Raw genomic sequence first — 23877 nt, forward strand, 5'->3', positions numbered from 1 at the left:
TTATTTCAGATATTCATAATCGAAGTTTAACGCCGATATGGAAACTTAGCGATATGGCGCATGTGCTTTGGAGATGCAAAGGCAGAAATCCCAATAGGTAGGAAGAAGACAACAGCAAGACCCTCTGACGCAGGGTGCCTCGTTAAGTAATGGCAAGCCGCCTTCCTTAGCGAGACCGCCGAAGACCAGGAGTGGGCTGTCCATCGGGCCAGGGTCATCGCCGGGGACCTCGGGAGAAGTTCCTCGAGTGATGGACCCCTGGCAGTCTAGACCAAGGCAACAGCAGCAATTATATACCGTTGAACAACTAAGGTTTTTTCCAACCTAATCCAATGGGCACCCGGCGGGCCACGCACGCGGCAGCACCGTTACGTCATACCGTGACTTCCAGTGAGAAGGAAGCGATAAAATTTGAATGACAGTGCATCGCCGCGGTGTTTCATCGTTGAAAAGCCCCCACTCACATAACTTTCATCAGCGCATCACCTTAGCTTTGCGTGTTATGTTTGGTGCATCTCTGTTTTTTTACGTTGCGCGCAAGAAAACCATAATATCCACCTTTTCTTTTTCTGTACAGAATAAAATTTTGGGGCATCCAATGCAATGATGCCTCTTTCAGAAAGGCGAAAGAGTTCTTTTGCGTGTAGTTATATAGTTTATAAGTAAATAAGCACTAGAGATCGCTTGCAAGCAATAAGCGGTCTGCGTGAATTTCAGACGACTCGCCTTTCTTTCTCACCAGATTCTGCTTCGATTCAGCGTAATGCAAATTTTGTCACTTCGCCGTCACGGGTAGTTTCGGTCTGACGTAACGAAGCGACCGCGTCTCCTGCACACCGGGCACGGTCAGTTTCGATATCGGCCTTAAAATTCGATGATAAATGTATCTTGCCTCCGCGCAACCTTTTTCATTTCTCAAAAAGAGTTATGTCATAATTTGTGAGCGCTTACAACTTTCTCATATAAACAACTGCCCTGAAGTGAATAATTACAAAGCCAGTTAATGAGTTTTTCTAAAATAGTCACTTCAAGGTCGCTTTAGCGGCGCAAAACAGTTCTGCCTCGACATACAGGGTGTTTCAGCTAAAAAGCACCAAGTATTGAAAAATTAAGCATAGGCGCTACGCGTCTCCAATTAGCGCAGTATTGTTCTGAGCCATATAGAGCATGGCAGGATATTTTTCGCAAACGGCCAAGCTAGGCAATTAACTAACATTGCTTAATTAATTTTTTAAATAGTAACTCTAGAGAAAAGTTTTCAATACAAAGGTTGTAGTACTTGTTCAGGAACATCGAGTATTTCAATCTATGTTAAGATAACTCCCCTGCTTAATTTTTTTCCGGCATTTCTTTTAAGCGCGCGAATTTTTAAAAAATACCACGTGACTGCCGCCCAACGCGCGGCGCTTTTAGTGCCCTCACATGTAAGGTAAACGAATTATCAAAGACTGCTTCGCACACGCAGATCGATGGTACAGGTTATCGGTGGTTGCGGTGGACGTTAAGTGACAAAATGATCATACCGTTTCAACAACAACAACAAGAACAAAAAATTCTTCAACGAAAAAGCGGAAGCCACGAGCAAATGCCACATGAGATCGTAGGCGGCATTTGATGCAGAGTAGGCATTTTTTCTTTTCTTGTCGCACCAACGAAGAAACGCATCGGAAGGGGCGAGAGTGACAGCGTGATGAAGGACTGAGAAAGAAGATGCACTCACACGTGACGACCGCTCTTTCGTAGACTTTTCTTGAGACGGTACGCCCCTATCATCAATTGGCGTCCATCGCAATCACCGGTAGCCTGCTCAATCGACCTTCGTGCGCGGAGCAGCCTTTGATAATTCGTTCAACTTACAGTTGAGGGCACTAAGAGCGCCGCGCGTTAGTCGGCAGTCACGTGGTATTCTTTAAAATTCGCGCGCTTTAAAGTAAGGCCGGAAAAAAATCAAGCAGGGGAGTTAGCATAGATTAAAAAATTCAGTTTTTGAACAAGCGCTACAACTTTTGTATTGAAAATTTTTCTTAGCAATCTTTGTTAATTAACGAACTTGAATGGACGAAAATATTCTGACGTGCTCTATATGGCTCAGAACAATACTTCGCTAATTGCAGACGCGTAGCACCTATGTTTAATATTTTAATACTTGGTGCTTTTTAGCTGAAACACCCTGTATAGCTCATGTGCGAAAACGACGAGAACCTGGCTGTCATATAATTTTATAAAAATGCAAATTTTCTTACAGAACACAATGTATTAACGCCACGTGACGAGGACTGAAAAAAGACGATGGCAAAAGAATAAGCGATGACAACAGACTGATCATGAGAACACACAAGCACTTTGTGTCGTCATCGTATTCCTTATGTGTTCCGTCCGCAAGCTCAATATATTCTGTCCAAGTCAGAATACCAATATCATCAACATGCGGCAACGCTAAAACATTGTGGAAAATACCACAAGTGTGCGAACACGCTTCTTTCTAGACAGGATAATCTGGAGAGCGTTTTTTTTTTCTCGCCTGATGAGACTTGCGCTTCCGACGCAGCGTTTCTAGCATCGAGTTTCTGTATAAGCTGCGAGTTTAAATCTAGCGAGAGGAACGTTATTGACTGTATTTGTTTCAAAACGAAAACATTTTGTGTCAGTATGCTCCAACATTTGACTGACGTCATTTCCGCCATGGAAGTGACGCCACGTCATTACTAACGTCATTTCCGTCACGGAAAAGACGTTAGTAAAAGGGCACGCAGATACGTCGTGAAGATAAATGAACAAAGAAGAATTTCCGTCGTTAGTGCCCAGTCAAAGAATCAGGCCTAGCGTCCTTCACTCTATAAACACGTATGCCCGATACACTAATCATTATGCCGCTACCACACGGACGCTTCTTGCGTGCGAACGCCAGTTATATTTCCTTCCTTCACGCTCTTGATAGAGATGACGCCGCCACGTAAGACCGGTACGCCATTATGCTTCATCATTACACTAACGTTAACATATGGTGCCTTGGTGCCTCCGCATGAAAAATACCGCACAGTAGCAGAGCTTTCATGTCCCTTGCTCTTAACTTACAATGGCGACTACTGACGCGACGATCGGGAGGTCAAATCCCGGTCACGGTTGCCGTATTTCGATGCAAGCGAAATGCAAGATGTTCGTCTACTTAGATTTAGGTTCGTGGTATAGAACCACATGTGGTTGAAATATCCGCAGCCCTCCCCTACGGCGTCCCTCATTATCATATCGTGGTTATTTGGGCGTAAAACCCCGACAACTATTATTAATGTTATTGCGACGCAGCCAATTGACAATTCGGCGACTTCAAGTGCCGGAAAGAAGCACAGCGACGTCCAGAGGTGAATGTCATGAAATTTATTTAGCGCAAGGTTACGAGCAAAAAGGAAGAGAAACAGAGAAAGAATGCTTCCTCTTTGTCCCTGCTTTTTTTCTTCTCGTTCGTAACCTTCCGCCCCAACTTTAAGTAGCTATGTACCAACTGGTCCAAACGAGCGTCTTTTTTAGTCGTGAAAATTACCGCGTTCGACCGACAAGAAACTCGCCTTGGAGACGAACAACCCATACGCGCATATCGGTCGCACACTTGAGCTATTACTCTCTCAGAGTGGAAGCTGAGAGCCTTACAAGTTACCACGCTGGTCATGTAGCCTTTGTTGAGCTCTTGAGATGTAGGCTTGAGGTGTTTTTTAAGTGCGGAGCCCTATAGGGGCCCGGGCTGTCGTATGCTGCAGTATGCTGTCATCTTATGCTGTCGTAGCTTGGCGTAACGCAGGCAAAACCACGAATAGCATAGCCGTCTGTAGCAAGTTGAGCGCGCGCTCGCGCCAAGGAGAAGACTTCGTCTTGTTGTTCGAGCGCCTTGATGATGATATGTGCGGAGGACTTTAGGGGCCCGGGCTGTATTATGATGTCGTATGCTGTCGCCGCTTGGCGTAACGCAAGCAAAAACACGTACAAAAATAAAGAAGAGGAAGCAAGCGAGAAATACAAAGAGAGAGAAAAGGGAAAATAGAAAGAGCAAGAAAGAGAAAGAAACAGATCAAGAGGAAGAAACAAAGATCAAGAAAGAAAAAAATGACAGAGTAAGACCGAAAAAGAGAAAAAGAAAGAAAAAGAGGAGGAAAGAAAGAGAGAAACCGAAGAGAAACAAGGAAGGCTTCCCAGCTCCGCACTTTCTTCAGGCTTGGCAACCCCTATAATGGAAAGCTGCTTTAATATTTTTTATCCATATATTAGCGCCATAGAGTTTCCTACAATGCTTACTAGAGGGAACTCTGGCGCTAGTGTCTATGGGAGCTGCAACGCATGACGCTTCAGCCAGCATGGGAATGATGGGTAGCACACAAATTTGTCTAAACTTCGTTCTTTCGGCTCCGTTTGGCTCCGCGTCGGCTGCATCCGCTTTGTCGCAAAACGAAGTTCAGCAAAACTGAGCAGTTCCACTTCACCACTTTAACATTTTTAGGCTCACCAAATCAAAGCTGGTCACGAAGTTCACAATGGTCTATTCTTTTATCCGAAATGAACGCCAAAATACAGCAATTAACAAAGCCACAAGTACGTTTGAAGCCGCAAGCACGAAGACTAGGCAAAGTTGTGTATTACCCATCATTCCCATGTTAGCTGAACGATCGCAGCGCCAGAGTCCCCTCTATTTAATTTTAGGAAACTCTATGATTAGCGCCACAAATACTGTGACCGAAACCTCTTGCGCTAGCCCAACCACGCCACGCGCTACGTGCCGCATGCGACATTCTGCAAACGCAAAGAGCGCGTAGGTATATGACCCACACGTACAATGACAAAGAAATAACAATGTGGCGTAGCTGACTTCGCGCGCGCTCACGCGCTGTGCATTTTGTTATGCTGTCTTTGTATCAAGCCGATCAACTAAAATATTCTTGGACTTCTTGCTTTTGTTGTGCCACAGCTACGGCGATACTTCCAAGGTCAGAATAAATGTAAGCACCGCAAGAATAACACAATGCGGTCGCGCTTCGAACTCTACAGCACGCCCACATTATTGCAGCCTGCCATCTTCGACATGTCTTTTATGCTGCCCTCCACTACGCTGTTCCGAGCGTCGCAAGCAAGGAGCCTTATGTGAAACTTTTTCCTTTATTGTGTCGTAATTTCTCGCTAAATTTTTGGTGAGGGACGAAGCAACGTTGAAAGTCTACAACTCCGTTTGATTGCCTGCCTGGACATTATTACACGTGGCCATGGGCAACACACACGTATTATGCCTTTTTTTAAGTGCGTATGTTATTCCACACCAACTTGCGAGCGCCTTCGGGAGAGGTAAGATATCACTCCTACGTTGTTCTCAATTGATGTGCTTGCAACCTAATACGTGAGCATTTCTGAACAGGTGAAGCAGTCGCTGTATCTAGCTGTCTATATCTGTTTGAGCGCAAGTTATGACTGCAACCCTTCGTCATGAGAGGCTGAGAGACCACGCCAAGTGAAACACGAAGCAACGAATCAGAGCAGTGTTTTCTCTGTAAAATGGCATAAAGTATGAAATTAGGCGTTGATAGCTATTACTTCTGGCGACATTTTGACACATGGATCTGTGACTCCATAAACTATAAGTGGTTAGACTTCGGAAACGTTACATCTCTTTGTATTTATTATGTGTGTTACTTTTACAGAGTAAATGAACTTAGGCAGGTGTATGCTTTAAAATGAGAACATATATCCTGAGAAATACCTGATGTAAAAATATTACAAACGCATTTCTTCACTGCACTCTTTTCAGGCACCCAAAAATTACATAACAAGTGTCTAACGGCCACAACCGTGGAGGGCTGCGATACCATCCTTTTAAGTTGGAGCTACAGCAACGAAACCAATGAATGCGAAAAAGGTTTCGTTTGTCATGAATGCCCCAACAGGTTCGAGACGTTTGATGATTGCACAACCGCCTGCAGTGTGGGTGAGTACGTCCACTTGACATTCCTGAAGTTTTGTTTTTTTACTCACACTGTTGGCCTATCGGCAGTTACAGGGAGGGTCAAAATCATCCATTTCAAATGAGATGCATTAAAAGCATCAATTTAGAATAAGTACAGTGCATGAATATTTCAATATTACATAGCAAGAGATCAAAGAGCAGCTCATTAGCAGCAACGTCTACAATTAGTACTGTTCATGCCTATTCCAATATAACATAGAAATTACAATATTAATTATCAAAAGAACTTGGTACATAAGCGAAATATTTTGTACATGCCCGAAACACAATGTTAACAAACGAGCTACAGAACTGTAACTGTGCGTTTTTTTTTTTTTTGCAGAACTTTAGAATAGCCCTCCAGAAAAATATGCACGATATCATGTCGTCTTTTTTTTCTTTTTTCATTTTTCTTTATAGAGCACGATGCATTGAGATGTTATTCGTGATTTGCGCATCGCTAAAAAAAACGAACACGGAAAATGGAGGTGCCGAAATCAAGCACTGTCATCTTTTTTGTTTATCGTTCTGAGATTCGTGAGCGCTCCACAATTTTCAACATTATTGCGGACCAAATTCGCCAGTTTTCAAACCTGAAACGTGCTGGAAAATCAGCAGCGTGCCTTTTCTAGCATGGTTGCGAGCAACGTTTGAAAAATTGTGTTTTCCTTTTCCGTGCGAATTCTAGTTTCCCGGAATAAACTGCAGCAACACGTGATAATAATGTAGCTCTTTCCAGCGACAATTCGTGCGATTATTGTGTAAGTTACTCGGTGTTGTCTTCTCCGGTTTCTTTTGTGCGATATTGCGAACATGCTCTGCAATATCGAATGAGCATGTGTATACTGCCAAATCGGATATCCCTCATTTCTCAGATATAGCAGCCAGAGCATTCGCGCTAGATCAAAACAATGGAGACGCTCACATCCTCATGACACTCGTGCCTCCACGTGCTATACTCGCGGACGGCATTTCTCGGCAACGAAGGGAAGCCTACGGAGGCCGACATCTGCGCATGTACTCTTGCTTATAATAATAACTGTTGGGGTTCTGCGTCCGAAAACCACGATATGATTATGAGAGACGCCATACTGGAGGGCTCCGGAAATTACGATCACCTGGGGTTCTTTGACGTCCCCCCAGTCCAGCGGCCTTATCTGCCCTTCTGGCTCGAGCTTTTCTGTCGAGAAATATGCCGCAAAAAATTGGTCTGAAAATTTCTCACACTATACTCTTCATATGTTCAGCGGTTATTAAAGCCTTTTTATATAATCAATCAAATAATAGCTATAGGGAATGAAAGAAAACATCTCACTGCTCCTTCTGCAGGCCTACGTAGAGCATCAAATATAGTTTTTGCCGTCGCCGTCGCCCTCATGTCCCGTATATGTATATGTAAGTACGTACATATACATAAAAGCCGCAAATAAAAATCTTCAGAACAAAAACTTTCCGAAGCGTGCGTCCGGGGATTCGAACCTCAGGAACGTGTACCAAGTAGACCCAAATGAAGTGTTATTTTAGTGACCAGAATGGACGCCAGCAGGAAACGCGGGCTGTGGCTTCGCTTGCTACTGCCAAGTGCCGTCTGGATTTTTTTTCTTGAGGTCGCGCGTTCTCCGGCTTTGTTCGCCGCCCAAAGGAGCGCGCTATGGGGTCTTGGGATAACGCGAGCGCAAGAGTCCGAGAGTGCTTTGTGTTCTGCGCATGCGCCCGGGCGGCTCGCAAGTTTCTTGGTTCCCCAATTCTAAAGTTCTCTAGTGTTTCGCCGGTGTTGGGATGTGCGCTTCCGACTTGTACTTTGGCATACAGGGCGTGGTCGACCGTGCTCGCGCGCTTATCTCTTGAGGGGGAGTTTTGTGCGTCATGTGCTTTCACCGCAAAGTTTGCGTGAAAGCTATGGACAACATGAAGGTCACTTTGCTGGCTGCAGCGGCCGTGTTTGCGAAAGGAGTGAACTGCTAGCCGGAAGAGCCAAAGTAGGGGCTAGTTGGAAGTAACAACTGTGATAATTTGCCCTCGTCTTGTGTATACTTGTGCGTTCTTTTCGTGCGTCCTTCGTTTTTGACCAGCGCACTGCACGTGTCGAGCTGTGGCAGTTGTTAGTTCGCACTCGCCTTGTGTGTTTTCTTTTCCTGCGTCCTTAGTGCTTGAGCAGCGTGCAGCAAGTTCCGAGCTGCTTGCCCTTCTTCCTCTGACATTCCAATTTCTTGCTATCGCGTTCATTGCTTCGCCCTTGAAGCGAAACTGATTTTAGATGCGAAGCATCTTATTTCGGAGTTCAATGCGGTGGTGGTGTGTGGCGTGACTACCATTACTGCGCATGCGCCAACCCTCTCCACTCCCTCTCCCCCTCTCTTCTCCCTTTTCCCTCTCCCCCTCTCCGCTCGCACTCCCCCTCTGAAACGCGGACTCGACATGCCGAAACGCTGCTTCGCATCGCCTCGTGGTCCCCTTTAGCGGGAGACGATATAATTTTTTGTGCCATCTGTTACCCTCATTGGCTAACTATAATGCGTGTTCCCTAGCAATACTATATAGCAACTCAAAGCTCTCCTCTCATTTTCTTCTGGAGCACGATGTCGCCATCAACGAGATTAGTTAATTATCCAAATTTTAGAACGGAATCAAAAGGTTACACGGTGCCAGTGCTAAAAGAAATTAATCTACCCATTTATCACGTGGTTCATCAGTGTGCCAAGGCATTTCACTTCACTTTTCTTGTGTTTTATTCAATGTTTTTTCTGCGGTCGTCCAAGTATCTTACAAATACATAAACGCGTTGAAGTAGTTATCATGGGGTGGAGGCGGAGGATAATGGCGGCAATAAGGGTGCTGCACATTTAGTCTAGGAAAACATGTTATACGGCTTCAAACAGAAGTGCGGGCGTCCTTGCTATAGAGAAAGCCCTGGTTTTAGTCAGAAAATAAAGGGATACGCAAAACACGCCTTACACACTGCCTGGGACGCGGCTAATTAGGGCATTTCACTCAAATTTCCAGGGTATTCTTGAATTACGCCCACACATAAACGGGGCCACCGTTGTCGGAAATTGAACCCATTCCCTAGAATTAGCATCGCGAAACCGCCACAACTAATAATAATAATAATAATAATAATAATAATAATAATAATAATAATAATAATAATAATAATAATAATAATAATAATAATAATAGTAATAATAATAATAAAATAATAATAATAATAATAATAATAATATATCTGGGGTTTTCCCAAAACCGCGATATGATTATGAGGGACGCCTTGGTGGAGGGCTGCGGAAACTGCGACTGACCGGTGTTCTATAACGTGCTGATTCCTCTTCATACCTGCAAATGTCTAAATTTCGTAACCCCCACCGTTTTCCTTACATTGATGTACATTTTGACGCATTAACTGACTGACCACCGGCTAACCGCTCTACCCACCTGTCTGTCTTCATACCTCTTCTACTGCATCAGGAATTGGAACAATCGTATACTGCATGCCGCTCTAGAGGAGTCATGTTTTTTTTTTTATGCTTTAGATTTCGTATGAAGCACTGTGAATAGTTCCTTAAAGTAGCAAGGTATATTCAGAACACTAATGATAATCGTAACATTAAGAAATAAGACGATATCGGAGTGGATCAGAGAACAAACCAGGGTAGCCGATATCCTGGAAAATATGCATTAAGAGGAAAATATGCATCTCAGTAGATTACTTCATGAGGACAGATAACCGATTGTCAGTTAGAACATCGTATTAGATACCAAGAGATGGGAAGCGCTGCCTAAGACGGTAAAAGGTTGGGTAGAATGAAGAAATTCAGATTTCTGGAGGGATGAAAGGGAATCAGCTGGCGGAGGGCAGCGTGAGTAAGCGATCATTGAAGAGAACTTCGTTGGGCATAGGACGTATGATAGGCTGATGATGATAATGACGAAACAAGCAGATATCTCTCGTGTTAAGTAATCAACCTTTCACAAGACCAAAAGCACCACTTTTTCCGCGAGAATACTCTCGCTGAAGCGGAAAACACGCACGAAACAGACATCACGTGCGGCGATGCCGCTTGAAGGTTACCGCACCAACTTGTCGGGATGTTATAGATTTTGACGGCGTGTGCTAGGGCGCGCATAATTTTTATCGGCACACATTGTTTGCCCGGCATTGGAACAGAGCCCAAGACTTCACAAATTAGGTTCATATATCGCATAATACCAAAAAAAAAAGAATTTCGATATGCGTGAGTCCACACAGACATGCAGAGGTTCGTGTGAGCAGTTCAGGAATGAAACAGTGCTCTGCATTTTGCTGCTGGTGGTCAAATTGTGAAGGGTGTAAAACGATATTTCCCAGAAAAAAAAATGTATCTGTTTAAAGTTTCTGGGAGGGGAGCAAGCAGCCAATGGAAGACACTTAATGTCCATGATCCGATCCTACAATTTGTGTTTTCCGTGAATGCACTCTTAAAGGGACACTAAAGAGCAAAACGATTTTTCTCGCATTAGTAAAGTAGTCTTTTACGATACCAAAAACACCACGCTTGCTGCGAGAAGACGCTTAATAAGCGAGAAAACGCGCAAAAAGAATAAACAGGTGGCGACGCCACCTTGGAATTCCCGCGCCATTTGCCGTGGCGTCACATATTTTTGACGGCGCCTGCTTGGGCATACGTAGTTCCTAATCGGTTAAATCAAGATACATTGTCCTCTGAGGGGGCCAGAGACTTGACATAACGAGTTTGTGGAAATTTCGTCCAGGCAGTGGCGCCAAAATACGTTAAATGCTCTTTGAAACCTTTTACGTCACGAATTACAAAGTTCGGCGCGAACTCTAAAAATGAAACTTTGAACTTGGTTTTCTCCTCTAATAATAAACCTATGGTGTTGAAATAGACTACAAAAGAGTTCTCCGAGCACGCTTTATCAATCTAAACCAATTCATTGTTTCTCTTTAGTGTCCCTGTAAGGTGCGTAGTAAGCAGTAGACCACTGACTGGAGGAGGTATATAATGAGCTGCAAATGATAATTTCATGGAATGGAGAAAAAGTAGAGCAACTGATAAGCTTCAGCTCCGGCTAAGGGTATATCCCCAGTGCGTCTGTTATGTACGACCCGTTATGCCTTCATGTCGGTTGGTTTCGCGAGTGCACAGGACAAGAAACAAAACAAAGCCTTGTAGGGTTAGCTTTGTCAAGCAGAGCCTATCATAGGAATGATGCAGTAGCGAGGAGGTCGGAATTACCCATAGAGGTCACGATTTCGAAGGCATTGTGTGCTCCGCATTGGAGAAACTCCTTCCTTAAGGAGTGCAACTAACTCATGGTCTTTCTCTCATACCGCAGTGTCAATACCACTCGAAAATCCGAAACCGCTACCAAAGCCAATATTCCCAAAACCAAGGCCAAAGCCAAGGCATAGGAGCTGCAAGTATTGGCTTATGCGTGGCGGATGCTGCCAGGCGGTCTGGCTTGATTTCGGCAAGAACTTCTGGGGGAAGATCCGACGACTGCTTTACTACACTGGCTGTCGACAAGACAAGAACAGAGTGTTTATATATGACTTTTATGGGAAAAAATGTCGTGGTAAGTGGATTGAAGCAAATATACCCAAATTATCGAGTAATATACGTTTTGAGGAACTAATGATTCAACGAAGGGACCACTACCTAATACCGTTACTTATTGATCTTTAGTTATTCATTTCAATATCCTAAGACCCCATAGTGGTGATTCAGCGGACTACGCACTCGAAATTCCCAAACAATAAGAGTAAGAACGGCATAAAAATAAAAACAAGAAGAAAAAACGATGATCATTCGAGCGACGAAAACTGCACATGGAGTATAAATGTTCAGCCAAGCTCAATAAATGGAAGTACGGAATCTACTACAGATAACGTTCTTTAATTCTGTTTTAAAACAGTGATATGACGCTGACATCAAAAACAGAGCAACCATTTCGCGCAAACAGACTGCAAACAACAGTGCAGCAACAAATCCACCGTTGAATAAAGAATGTTCGTGATTTTTAAGTATGTCCAGCCGAGTGAAGTAGTGACTAATTTGATTGGTCGTTTCGAAAGTCAGTAAGAAAAGGCACGGAAAACCATCACACAAAGGGAAAACGTAAGCTCCTCTACACCCTTTGAAGGTCAGAGACGTACATGTACGTCATCTGCTATTAGCAACAAAACGGTCAAAGACGTACAGGGGTGTTGAAAAGTTCCCAGGCTGCAATGCCCGGCCGAGGAGCAACAGTTCGCTGATATCGGGGTGCTGTTATCGCAATCACGCCTTGGGGCACGCTGGCGTCGAACGTGTGCGTGGAGGAGGATGTCCAACCATCTCTCTTTCTTGCTTTCAATCATAAGAAATCGAAGAGTAAACATGGCGCATTCTGTTCGTTCACTGTTCGCTCTTCGAATTGTATACTACTGTGCAGCGCTGCTTATTCTACTAAGATGTTCCAACTAGCCCCAACACAAGCTCTTCTGAATGCATTTCGGGCTCCGACCATGTTCGTATGCAGCGAACTGGCCAGCGCAGACGACTTAGAGAGCTCTCGCAGTTCCAGTGGAAAGTTAAGCGCACGATATTGTTCTCCAGGAAGCCGAAAATAATGTATAAAGTGTCTAGCAAATGCGGCCGCAAGCATGATGCGTCAGTTTACGGAACACTGCCGCCTCGATGTACGCTGAACAGTAGTAAATATTCGAAAAGCGAACAGTGAGGAAACATGACGAACCAATTTTATACCTTGCTTTCTTATCAAGGAGAGCAAGAAAGGCAGATGGATGCACCCTCCTCCACGCACACGCTAAACACCAGCGTGCGCCAAGGCGTGATTGCGATAACAGCGCCGCGATAGCAGCGAGCTGTCTCTCCTCGGCCGGGCGTTGCAGCCTGGGAACTTTTGACCACCCCTGTACATTTACGTCATGCCTGTATGTTTAAAACGCGCGCCTTTTTCGGTCATTTTTCTTGCTTGGCATGTGCTACCACATTGCGAGAATACGTGAATTTTTTTTCCTTGAGCCAATATTTCTACGTTTTTTAGATGCGAAGCAGCTCTTTGACTAGCCTGTATTGGCCGTGGGATCCTCCACTGGAGAGGCCAGCGCTGCGATCGTTTTGACGTCACAGATAGGACGCTCCTGATCGCCTTGCTGCGTCGTTGTTGTGAAACGCAACGATCGGGTGAATTTGCGGTGCGCTGGGATCAATTCTCAATGTGTGAAGCTTAATTAGGCCAGCTGGAGATATTATCACCGTGTAAGCTGTGCTAAGTTCCGTGCAAGCAGCTTCAGCTTGTTGTTGTACTGTTCGGCGCCGCAGTGGCAGACGTATGCGACAGATCCCGCTCTAAGTTTTCATGATTATCCCAAATGTGAAAAAAGCAAAATAAACAGAGAGAAAAAAAAGCGCGACGCTTGACTGGTAAAGCCGAAAGTGGGAAAAGATGCCAACGCCAACTCGCGGGTCTGCAGCAAGCACTTTTGTGACGAAGATTTTGTGTACGCCGCCGCAGCTAAGATGTTCGGTAACAGCTGACTTGTGCTCGCGAGCGCTCCCGGCAGCTTATGGCTGGCGTTTGTAGTTGAACTTATTGATGCTGGTGAACGACAGGCTCACTGTAAATTAAGAAAATAAGTATAAAGGAAAGCGCCCGCGTCTCGAATACCTCTTACGGCGAGTTCCTTACGAAACGTAAACATTTTGTCACGTTTAAACCCGCATTGAAGGCGCGTAAAACTAACATCGATACGTTGCCGACAAATGGAGAAAAGTAAACGTGTCATTAGTAAAAAAAAATTGGCCGCGTATCTGCGTGCTTCGCTGCAAATGTCGTGTAAAGACGATAGAAGAGGCGCTGTGTGAGATATGGACGCCATCTGGCAATACGTCGGGAAACATGAGTGCTGTGTTGCGTGCTGGTAGTCCCGGCGCAGCAGCAGGCGAAGACCGGCGGTGACCAACGCGACCGGCGGGGACGCCAGCCAGCCGGAAAACGCGGTTTGGCGCGAAGCGCTGAAGCAGAGAAACGTCCGCACTCAACGAGTACTCTCCACACACTCTTTTATTTACACGTCGCCTGGGTAAAACAGGAACGCCAGAGCGGCGCCCACAACCGGCAGCCTGAAGGCCGCCCACAACGCTGCTTTTTCATTTTTTAAATATTTTTTTCACCTTCTTGGCCTTCTCAAAACTAAAGTTTTTCAACACCAACCCATGGCATTCGTGCAGTGCAATACAGAACCGAAACCGAAACCCAACAATGAGCTCGTGCGAAGGGCACGGAGGAAGGCAAATTTCAGCGCAGTCGCATTTTCAGCTTTGTTGAAACAGCGCTCACTAGACGACGACGAAGTAAAAGAAGGCACAGGACAGGCAGCGCCTGTCCTGTGCCTTCTTTTACTTCGTCGTCGTCTAGTGAGCGCTGTTTCAACAAAGATGAACGCATACCAACTCGCTCAAGCTTCCATTCTTATGCATTTTCAGCGCAGCCTAAGAAACTAGGGTCCTTAAAATTACGTATGTATGCATTTTCTATTAAAGGAACACGCCACCTAATACTTACCTAGTGATGTTGCACCTCAGATATGCATGATATTTACTTTTTGATCGACAACGTTCACAAGTATGAACAGCCGTACCAGTTCAAGACGGCTGGCCCTTGGGCAAGTGGTTCAACTTTGGCCGAGTGGCTGAATCGAGGGACGTGCCGACAAACAGAAAGACAGACAGACAGAAAGACAGACCAAAATTTCTGCGTTTAAGTTCCCCAAGAAAGACTATCGCCTTTAAAAAACGAAACCGTAATAATCCTCAATCGAATCGGAGTACAACTAAAAGGAGCAGTGGAGGAGAAATCGGCCCATTGTTTTGCAGATTCCACCAGCACAACCGAGCATGTGTGGCGATGCACTCCGCTCACCATACCCACGTGCTCGTTGACAGTAGTACATGTGCACCGCACAGGCGGTGGCATTACTGTTCGGTGGCACGTTTTCCCTCGTTGTTGCAACTTCACTTGTTCGTTTTATACAAAGTCTGAGAATTCCTACACGGAAAGTATTTCCTAATGCATGAGCAGCTTAGCTTTCGCGACATAGCTTGCATCGTCCTTCATGACGTCAGCTGTAACTACTTTACGTCATGATTGTAGCATGCTAATTAGACGCGCGGATGCCACCGGGGCCACCGAGTTGTACCTGGTTTGCTTTCCCTGATTATCAGTTCATACCGCTGCTTTAAGTAATGAGCTTCAAAACAAGGGGGAAGCACGCGCGTTAACCACAACCAAAACGCGTGGCAAAAGCGCAGGAAATGCGGTGTTCCAGCAGACGACACAACCCGCCATCCTATGAGTGACGTCACAACGTAGTTGGCGCCACGCGATGTCCTCGAGGCCAATAACGCTGTCCCTCCGTGCGTCCGTACGAACGCGCCGCAACGCGCTCCCCTCGCCGCAGGTGTTGGAGCGGTGCCAAGTAGGTCACGCCGCAGCTGCGCGTTGACGTCACGCTCCCCTCGCAGTGCGCGCTGACGTCACTCTCTCCCTCGCCTGCCGCGCGCTCGCCGCAGCGCCCGCAGCGCCTCGTCCGTTTGCCCGCAACACCTGCCGCTACCGGTGCTCGCTCCGCTACCGCGACCGCCGCTCGCCACACCGCCAACTCGTCGGTTCACGCGCAATAAACCTGACGCGCGCCTAACGTACGCGTTGAAACATGTCTGTACGTGTCACCTCTCTCTCGCTTCACCCTGTCCACCGCGTTAGCGCCGTTCAACCCGTGACGCCACCCGTGCTCAACGCTGCTTCTCCGCATCCCATCAGGGTTCCCTTTGGGAAGATGTTGTTGTGTTTTTTTTTTGTCTTTGTGCTTTACTAGAGCGGTGTGCCGGCTACTTTCGGTTTCTTTCTTCAGCCGGTTCCCGATTGTTACGCCCGCAAAACTGACGGCTTTCCGGTTTAGAATCTCTCGAAGGGTGACCATTTTGTTAGGCTCTCGTTTATTGCTCCCCGGAGCGCAATTACGCCTGTTTCCGTGCAGGCGCTGACTTACACAAATGAGGCCGCTGTGGTTGCGTTTCCTGTTTCGTGGACTGAAAAAACCGCTTACGTGTCGTTGGGGATGATGCGAAGGATTATTGTAGGTTTCGGACTTGTTTTCGCTGTTCGGACGCGCTGTCAACTGCGCAATTTTCTTCAATGCGCTCACCCGCGCAGTGCGCTTGCGCTATGGAAGTGCGCGCCGGTTTTTTGCCGCAAGTGAGTCTAGCGCCGCTTCTTCCAAATCGCCACTCGACTACTGAATCAGAATCTGATTCAGTAAATGTCAGTCCGTCATACGAGGACATACTTACTAGTTACGACTCAGGTGTTGATGAGTGAGCGACACCTAAAAAGCGTGCGCGGCGATACGATGCTGAGTGGATCAAAATTGCCTTTTCTCTCTTCGTGTTTCCATTTACCGCCTCTTCGTACACTTATTTTTGACGTCTGTGAACTACACAACAAATGGTTTTTTTAACATTCGCATATGTTTTTTTAGAGATTATCTTGCTGTTACAAATAAACCATGTGTATGTAACAAACCATATGATTTGTTGTCACGTAACGGCCACCCAAATAAAAGATTAGACATTTTTTCAAATAGGTTCGTCTGAAGAATTTAATTAAGCAATAACGAAATCCACATTTTTGGGATGCATTTCGCAAAAAAAAAATCGACCCTCAAAGGGTTAAAATATGGGTGCCTCTATTCCGTAAAAGTCCCAAATGAGAACATGGGCAACCATTTTTTTAGCCGACAAATGCTTTCCTTGGTGCGACATCACTAAGATGGGTTTCTGAAGAAGTTCAATGCGGTAAGCTCTAACCGCTTTAACTGCATACGAGCTGGAGTTGGGGTTTTTGAGGACGCTCTCGAACTTCGCAAGCAGGATTTCTTGGCTAAAGTCAATATTTAGCAAATTAGTAAATCGTCCTAATTAACAAATTAGTTAATTACAAGAAAAAAATTGTCTGTAGCGCGCAAGGTGGCTGTCAGCAATTTGCAACTGATTTCACTCGCCTGCCTCGAATATTGTATTTTTTAACCCTTGGCTAAAGATAGCTGGGATACCCGGTATATATATATATATATATATATATATATATATATATATATATATATATATATATATATATATATATATATATATATATATATATATATATATATATATATATATATATATATTGACAACATTAGAGCCACGATTCTAGAGTCTGGCTTCCGAACGCTTCATGACAGGGAAGTTCGCGAATCATTTTTCATCTTTAAGTTCAATACAATCGCAGGCGGTTTGAATGAGAGTGCAGGGAAACTTAGTGTCTTGCATCAGTGACCGCTGTAGATGTTATTCCTTGTACCACCTGTAATCCTTATGCACGTGTCGTGACTAGTGAACTGATTGCTTGTAAGTAGGATGTGATACGGGGCCCCAATATATATTTCATGTCTGATTGTTGCACTTGCTTTTATGATGTTTGCGCTCACGTGATCATTGCAAGCGAAACGTATGCGCTTATATGCTGTAGCACCACTGTCACTTCTGTTATTCTGACGAAGGCCGGTCCCACGGCCGAAACGTAAAGAAACCATTCTGTTTTTCGACGTGTGTCTTCTTTTTATTCATACTATTTACCGGCGTCCAAGAAGTTATTCGCTGCAATTATATATATATATATATATATATATATATATATATATATATATATATATATATATATATGTATGTATGTATCAGGTATCAACGGCACCCCTTACACGGTGCCGTTGATGCCTGCGGTCACATATCCCATCCCCTGCATGTGATGCATGGCCTAATAATAATTCGATAACATCCTGGAAGATGTTGGTTTCTGCGTTTTTGAAATTTTTTAATAGAGGGGAAACAATGGGAGAAGGCCAAAACGGAACGCCTAATAAGCAAGCAAGACTAGAGTTTTACTTTGTGCTACCGCCATGGAAGACACGTGGGTTGACCTATGTTCGGAAATACCCCTTTCCGCATCTGGTCTCACAAAGGCATGACTGGCTGCTATCATACCGTACTTGCTGGTTGATAGTTTGCTTTGTGGTCTGATATATGTGTACTGTGTATTGGTGTACTGTACACATACACAAGTGTACTGGTGTTACCAACCAGTACACTTGTTGGGCTTGCTAGTACCGTGACGACCACTTGCTGGTGTTTCCGATGTAGTTCCGACGTTAGTTATATGCATTACGCCGTCGAAATCATTGTTTCATGACAACTGTTCAGTTTGTAACGGTGATTAATTATTCACACCCCTGCTCTTCCAGAGGCGAAGAATCATCCGCGTGGAGATAGAGAGCGGCAAAGTGAAGATCAGTTCAATGAATTGAGGGACAGAACACGAGGATGTCAACGTAAAACTTCAAAACCATCCAGCATCAAACCCGCCCTGGCCCCCAAACCCTTTACACACAACCCTCAACACAAGCCCTCCAAACCAACTTTACGCAACCATGCCTCCAATGACACCAGATGGCTCGGGTCCAGCTAACCACACACACCGTCCAAGCCAACCAAACCTAGCCAAGCCTGACAACGAAAACGCTGCAAGCCAAGCGCAGAAAACAAATTCTTCAAACACGCATTACCAATGGATCGCAATAAGCACACATCCCCAAGCCAGAACAACAAACCCCCCAAACACCCCGAACCCTCAGGACACAGCAGTTTCCGCGGGTTTAACCAAGAGTATGGAACGTAGGGAGAATGGAATGATTACACACATTCGAACGCTGAAGACTTGAACTAAATGGCCCTGTTTTGATGCGCTCACAGCTTAGCAGCTGTAGGAGCTCTCTGTAGCATCGCCCTAAAAAGCCAAGGCACCGCCATTAAGAAACGAACGAAATAAGCAAAGAACGATCTTGCATTTTGTGGGGAAATAATTATAAGCGACAAAAATCATTAACGCTGTACCACAACTCAGTGATGCATCGTACTGGATTTTATTAATGCGTCACAAGCGAGAATTCATATCTTCAACGACGGAGCGCGTCACATCGAAGCTGCCTTCGCTTGTTTCGTGAAGAGCAGAAAGATACGTAATAAGTAGAAGGCCAGGAGATTCATAGACTTTACATAGTTTATTACCGCACACGTGGCGCAAATGACGAGAAGTGTGAAATAGACACTAGAAAATATTTATCGAAGAGTTCCCGATCCGTATCACACAATTCGTGTATTACATAAAGTATTTCAGTTTATGTTGCCAGCACTTGGGCCCGAACTTGTTTCAGGTTGCAGGACCCTGTGAGACGTTAATGCCCTTTGTCATCTCCTTCTTAAGTTTAACTGTGCACGCCTCAAGAAAAGATTAATTCAATTAAGTTCAAATCTCCTATTTTCTTGCAGAGCTCGGGTTAGAGAACCGCCACAAAGATGACGCTGCAGAGAACCACCACGCGTCATATTTCGCAATGAGTCATTCGCCAGTTCATAACTGCTCGATTTGCAGGTCAGCAAATCCGAGTAGTGATTGCTTCCTGGCATGCCGATAGGCGCAGGCAATGGAAGTCCCAGCGGAATGTGCTGTAACGCAAACCCACGAGACATGTACACCATTAATATAATGCCGATCATACCCAACCACGCATACACCACGCCACGTGCATTTTAACCACAGTTACATGAATTTAAGCGATAGATAACAGTTAGCCTTATCTCTCTGTCATTTCACACCTCTGTATGCACAAGCATATTCACTGCAAATACACTCGCACAATGTGTACATACACGTGACTTTCAGTGCGTACACAGCGCCTTTGCTCATTCTTGTCGAAATAAATGCCGCACACGCTTCGTCAACGGGACTTCCCTGCGCATGCCGTACTTCCCGCCTAATTTAGGGTTCGCAATGCGGCGGAGCTAGCAAATTGCGCTGCCCATAAACATAAATATCCCATTACATTATGCTTGTTAAAAGCGCTGCGCCTAAACATACACATTGTAGATATTCACACATCTAATTCTTGATAATAAAAGCAATTTTATGTATCCTGCTCAGTTTTCTGACTGTTAATTCCCTTCACGACAGCCCCTGTCACGCCATGTATATTCCATGTGTTCTTTGCAGGTTTCCATATACTACATTTGGCTTTTTCTCAATATTCTTTGCGCGTAATACTCGGTGGTATAGCAGCGACCCTGGGCAGAAAATATTGAAGGGTCTGAAAATCAAATATTCTGTTTGTAAAAGTGTCGACTTTTTTTTTTGCTTTCATTTTGTTCATTCATTCATTCACATTTTTTTTCTCTTTTCTCCTTCTTTTTTTTCACGGTGTTGTGTGTTGTCATTCATTTTTTTTCCTGATTACTGTGCACAATAGCTTCTGAGGCTCAGGAGAAATTAAGTGTATCTATTCGCTGCTTTCTTAATGCGAGCAGCCGCACTTTAGTATTGAGCATAGAACTTTCGGTTGTAGTACTTGATTACTCCTCATATTGAAGAAGGTAGGTGTAAATTAGCGCTAACTCATTCTCGCACACGCCTGCAGTATATACGCGCGCGCGTGTGTGTGTGTGTGTGTGTGTTTGTGTGTGTGTGTGTGTGTGTGTGTGTGTGTGTGTGTGTGCGTGTGTGTGTGCGTGCGTGCGCGCGCGCGTGTGTGTGTGTGTGTGTGTGTGTGTGTGTTCGTGAAGGAGCGTGCGGTAATTTGTGCCTAGTTAGTTTACACTATCATATAACTTCCTACGCGTTACTGTGCATCTGCCTGTGTATACGTCTGTCTTTACAACATTTTCCACCTGACGTTTCATAACTATGGGACATGGGAGCGTCGTGTTTATTAAAGTTGTTCTTTTTCTCTTCCTCTTGCACATGTGGTTTAGCTGCTGTCAATAAATTATTGTCCGGTTGATTACTTATATTTACGCCTTGGCACTAATGGTTTCTCCTCGGTATAAAAGAATGTTGGGCATATTCTTTTGGAATGCGTAAAATACGCAATAAACGAGAAAATTTAGAGAAGAAACTAGCAAGTTTGGACAGATGACCCCTCACAATATAGAATTTACTGGGACCCTGGCCTGAAATGCAACTTCATAAAAAGGCGAACATCTTCCTGAAAGACTTCTGAGTGGTCACTGGATTAGATAACCGTTTGCGATGAACACCCGTGTGCTGCTATATACGGAACGATGTGTTAGTCCACATACCGTGGGCAGAACTAGAAATGTGTGCGTGTGGACGCTTTGTTGACATGTGAACTGCTGCAAGCGAACTGTGCATTAATTACGATATTAGAGTTGCACCCCTCAATAACGAAATCGCCGGGGAAGCCATTTTTGTTCGTTCTCGTGAGAATTTCTTTGTCGCGAAAATGGCAAATACGCGCACCAATTACTTCGCACAACTAAAATTTATTTAAAGAAGTCGTTGATCTTGCTCGGTTTCAAGTTGCTTTAAAGGAGCTTGACGGCTCGAGCCTCACAGATTAATAGACTTTCCATAGCTTCATCGTCGTCATGGGCGCCGAGGAATGTGCGAATGATGTCAGGAGCATCAAGCACTTCGCACGAATTTGCTTGCCTTTCTTGGTCCTTTCAGATGCCACCTATGAAGAACTGTCGTATACGCGTCAAATCGATACAGTGTTATTTCAAGGCACTCGATAATATTGTCACGTGGTCGTGACGTCGACGAAGACAACAGTCAGCACGTCCGAGATGAAACTGTTTATTTGGCCGAACTTGTGGCCGAGAAACTGAGAACTAGAACTACAGCAATACACGCTGTACAATGATAGCGGCGAACAGGGCGTCGTCCGTCGATCAACTGACAAGCGGTGAGGCGCGTCGGCATTTAAACGTGTGCCGTCGAATATTCCAGCGTTATCGCTGGCTGTCGCGCAAATTCTAGAATGAGCTCGAGTGTGCGCGTCTTGCGCGCAATCTTAACAAAACGATCTACAATGATCGGGAAGCTTCTCGAACAATGAGGCGCGGTTCGCGCTGAGCGTTGCTGACAGTCTTTGTGGGTGAAAACCGAATAAAGCAAAACTGATAATAGGAGACGCCCGTGGCAATGCCCCCCTCTGAAAAAGCATCGTCTCGATGCTGAAAACAGAACAGGCCAATGCATGCAACAATAAATAACAAGAATAAAGCAACAAAGTACAATAAACAATAAGCACAAGGAAGAAAGTACAATATTAAAGCAAAATGACAGTCCTCAGATTCGCTAACGCGCGTAATATGGTTTAAGGCGCACGACATGGACGACTTCAGGTCGTGCACGGCGCCGCTGAGAGTTCGTAACGCCGTCAGGGACAACCTCGTAGTCGAGTGCGCCCAGGCGCCGAAGTACCCTGTACGGTCCGAAGTATCGGCGAAGAAGCTTCTCGCTCAGTCCGCGTCGTCGTATTGGCGTCCAGACCCAGACACGGTCGCCGGGCTGGTACTCGATGAAGCGTCGTCGAAGATTGTAGCGACGGCTGTCGGTGTGCTGCTGGGTTTTGATGCGCAGGCGGGCCAGCTGTCGTGCTTCTTCGGCGCGCTGTAGGTAGGTGGTCACGTCGATATTTTCCTCGTCGGTCACGTTTGGTAACATGGCGTCGAGCGTTGTTGCCGGGCTCCGTCCATAGACCAACTTGTATGGAGTCATCTGAGTCGTTTCTTGTACGGCCGTGTTGTACGCGAAGGTCACATATGGGAGGATGGCGTCCCAGGTCTTGTGTTCGACGTCGACGTACATAGCCAGCATGTCGGCGATGGTCTTATTGAGACGCTCGGTCAGGCCGTTGGTCTGTGGGTGGTACGCGGTGGTCCGGCGGTGGCTTGTGTGGCTGTATTCCAAGATCGCTTGAGTTAGGACAGCCGTAAACGCCGTACCTCTGTCGGTGATGAGAACCTCTGGGGCGCCATGGCGCAAGACGATGTGCTCCACGAAGAACTTGGCTACCTCGGCGGCACTGCCTTTGGGCAAGGCCTTTGTCTCGGCGTAGCGGGGTGAGGTAGTCAGTTGCCACGACGATCCCTTGTTTCCGGTATGGGACGTCGGGAACGGCCCCAGTAAGTCCATCCCGATTTGCTGGAACGGCCGCCGTGGTGGCTCGATAGGCTGCAGAAGTCCGGCTGGCCTAGTGGGGGGCGGTGTCTTGCGTCGCTGACAGTCCCGACAGGTCTTTACGTAACGGGTGACGTCGGCGGAAAGGCGCGGCCAGTAGTACTTCTCCTGTATTCTTGCTAGCGTGCGTAGATAACAACCAAGGTGTCCAGACGTCGGGTCGTCGTGCAGAGCCTGGAGGACCTCTGGCCGCAATGTCGAGGGTACCACGAGAAGGCAATCGGCTCGGAGCGGAGAGAAGTTCTTCTTAAGGAGAACACCGTTGCGCAAGAAAAACGACGTCAGTCCGCGCATGAATACCTTCGGAACAACGGTGGTCCTGCATCGAGGTATTCCACATGGCCCTGAGTTCTGGGTCCGCTCGCTGTCGTTCGGCGTAGTCGGCGGCACTTATGGTTCCTAAGAAGCAGTCGTCGTCCTTGTCGTCCTGCGGCGGTGGGTCGACGGGGGCGCGAGACAGGCAGTCAGCGTCGGAATGTTTTCTTCCGGACTTGGTAAAACGACGGTTATGTCAAATTCTTGAAGTCGTAGGCTCCACCGTGCGAGCCGACCTGAAGGTCCTTCAAGTTAGCTAGCCAACACAATGCGTGGTGGTCGCTCACAACTTTGAAGGGCCTGCCGTAGAGGTAGGGGCGAAACTTGGATGTAGCCCAGATGATGGCTAGGCGCTCTTTTTCTGTTGTCAAAAAAGTGGTTTTCTGCCTTTAATAGCGACCGGCTAGCATAAAATGATGACCTTTTCCTGCCCGGAAGTCTTCTGG

The 23877-nt window shown here is 45.8% G+C and overlaps 1 long non-coding RNA gene across 1 annotated transcript in view; it reads left to right on the plus strand.

Moving 5' to 3' along the window:
* The first annotated feature begins 5780 nt into the window (after positions 1-5780).
* Positions 5781-23877, plus strand: part of LOC119403318 (uncharacterized) — a 58328-nt gene continuing 40231 nt past the window's right edge. Inside the window, exons 1-2 of the long non-coding RNA XR_007417153.1 lie at positions 5781-5959; positions 11312-11551. This is a non-coding gene — a long non-coding RNA (uncharacterized LOC119403318). The remainder of the gene's footprint in view (positions 5960-11311; positions 11552-23877) is intronic.

Source organism: Rhipicephalus sanguineus, chromosome 8 (assembly GCF_013339695.2).
Source record: "Rhipicephalus sanguineus isolate Rsan-2018 chromosome 8, BIME_Rsan_1.4, whole genome shotgun sequence".
Taxonomy (NCBI): Eukaryota; Metazoa; Arthropoda; class Arachnida; order Ixodida; family Ixodidae; genus Rhipicephalus; species Rhipicephalus sanguineus.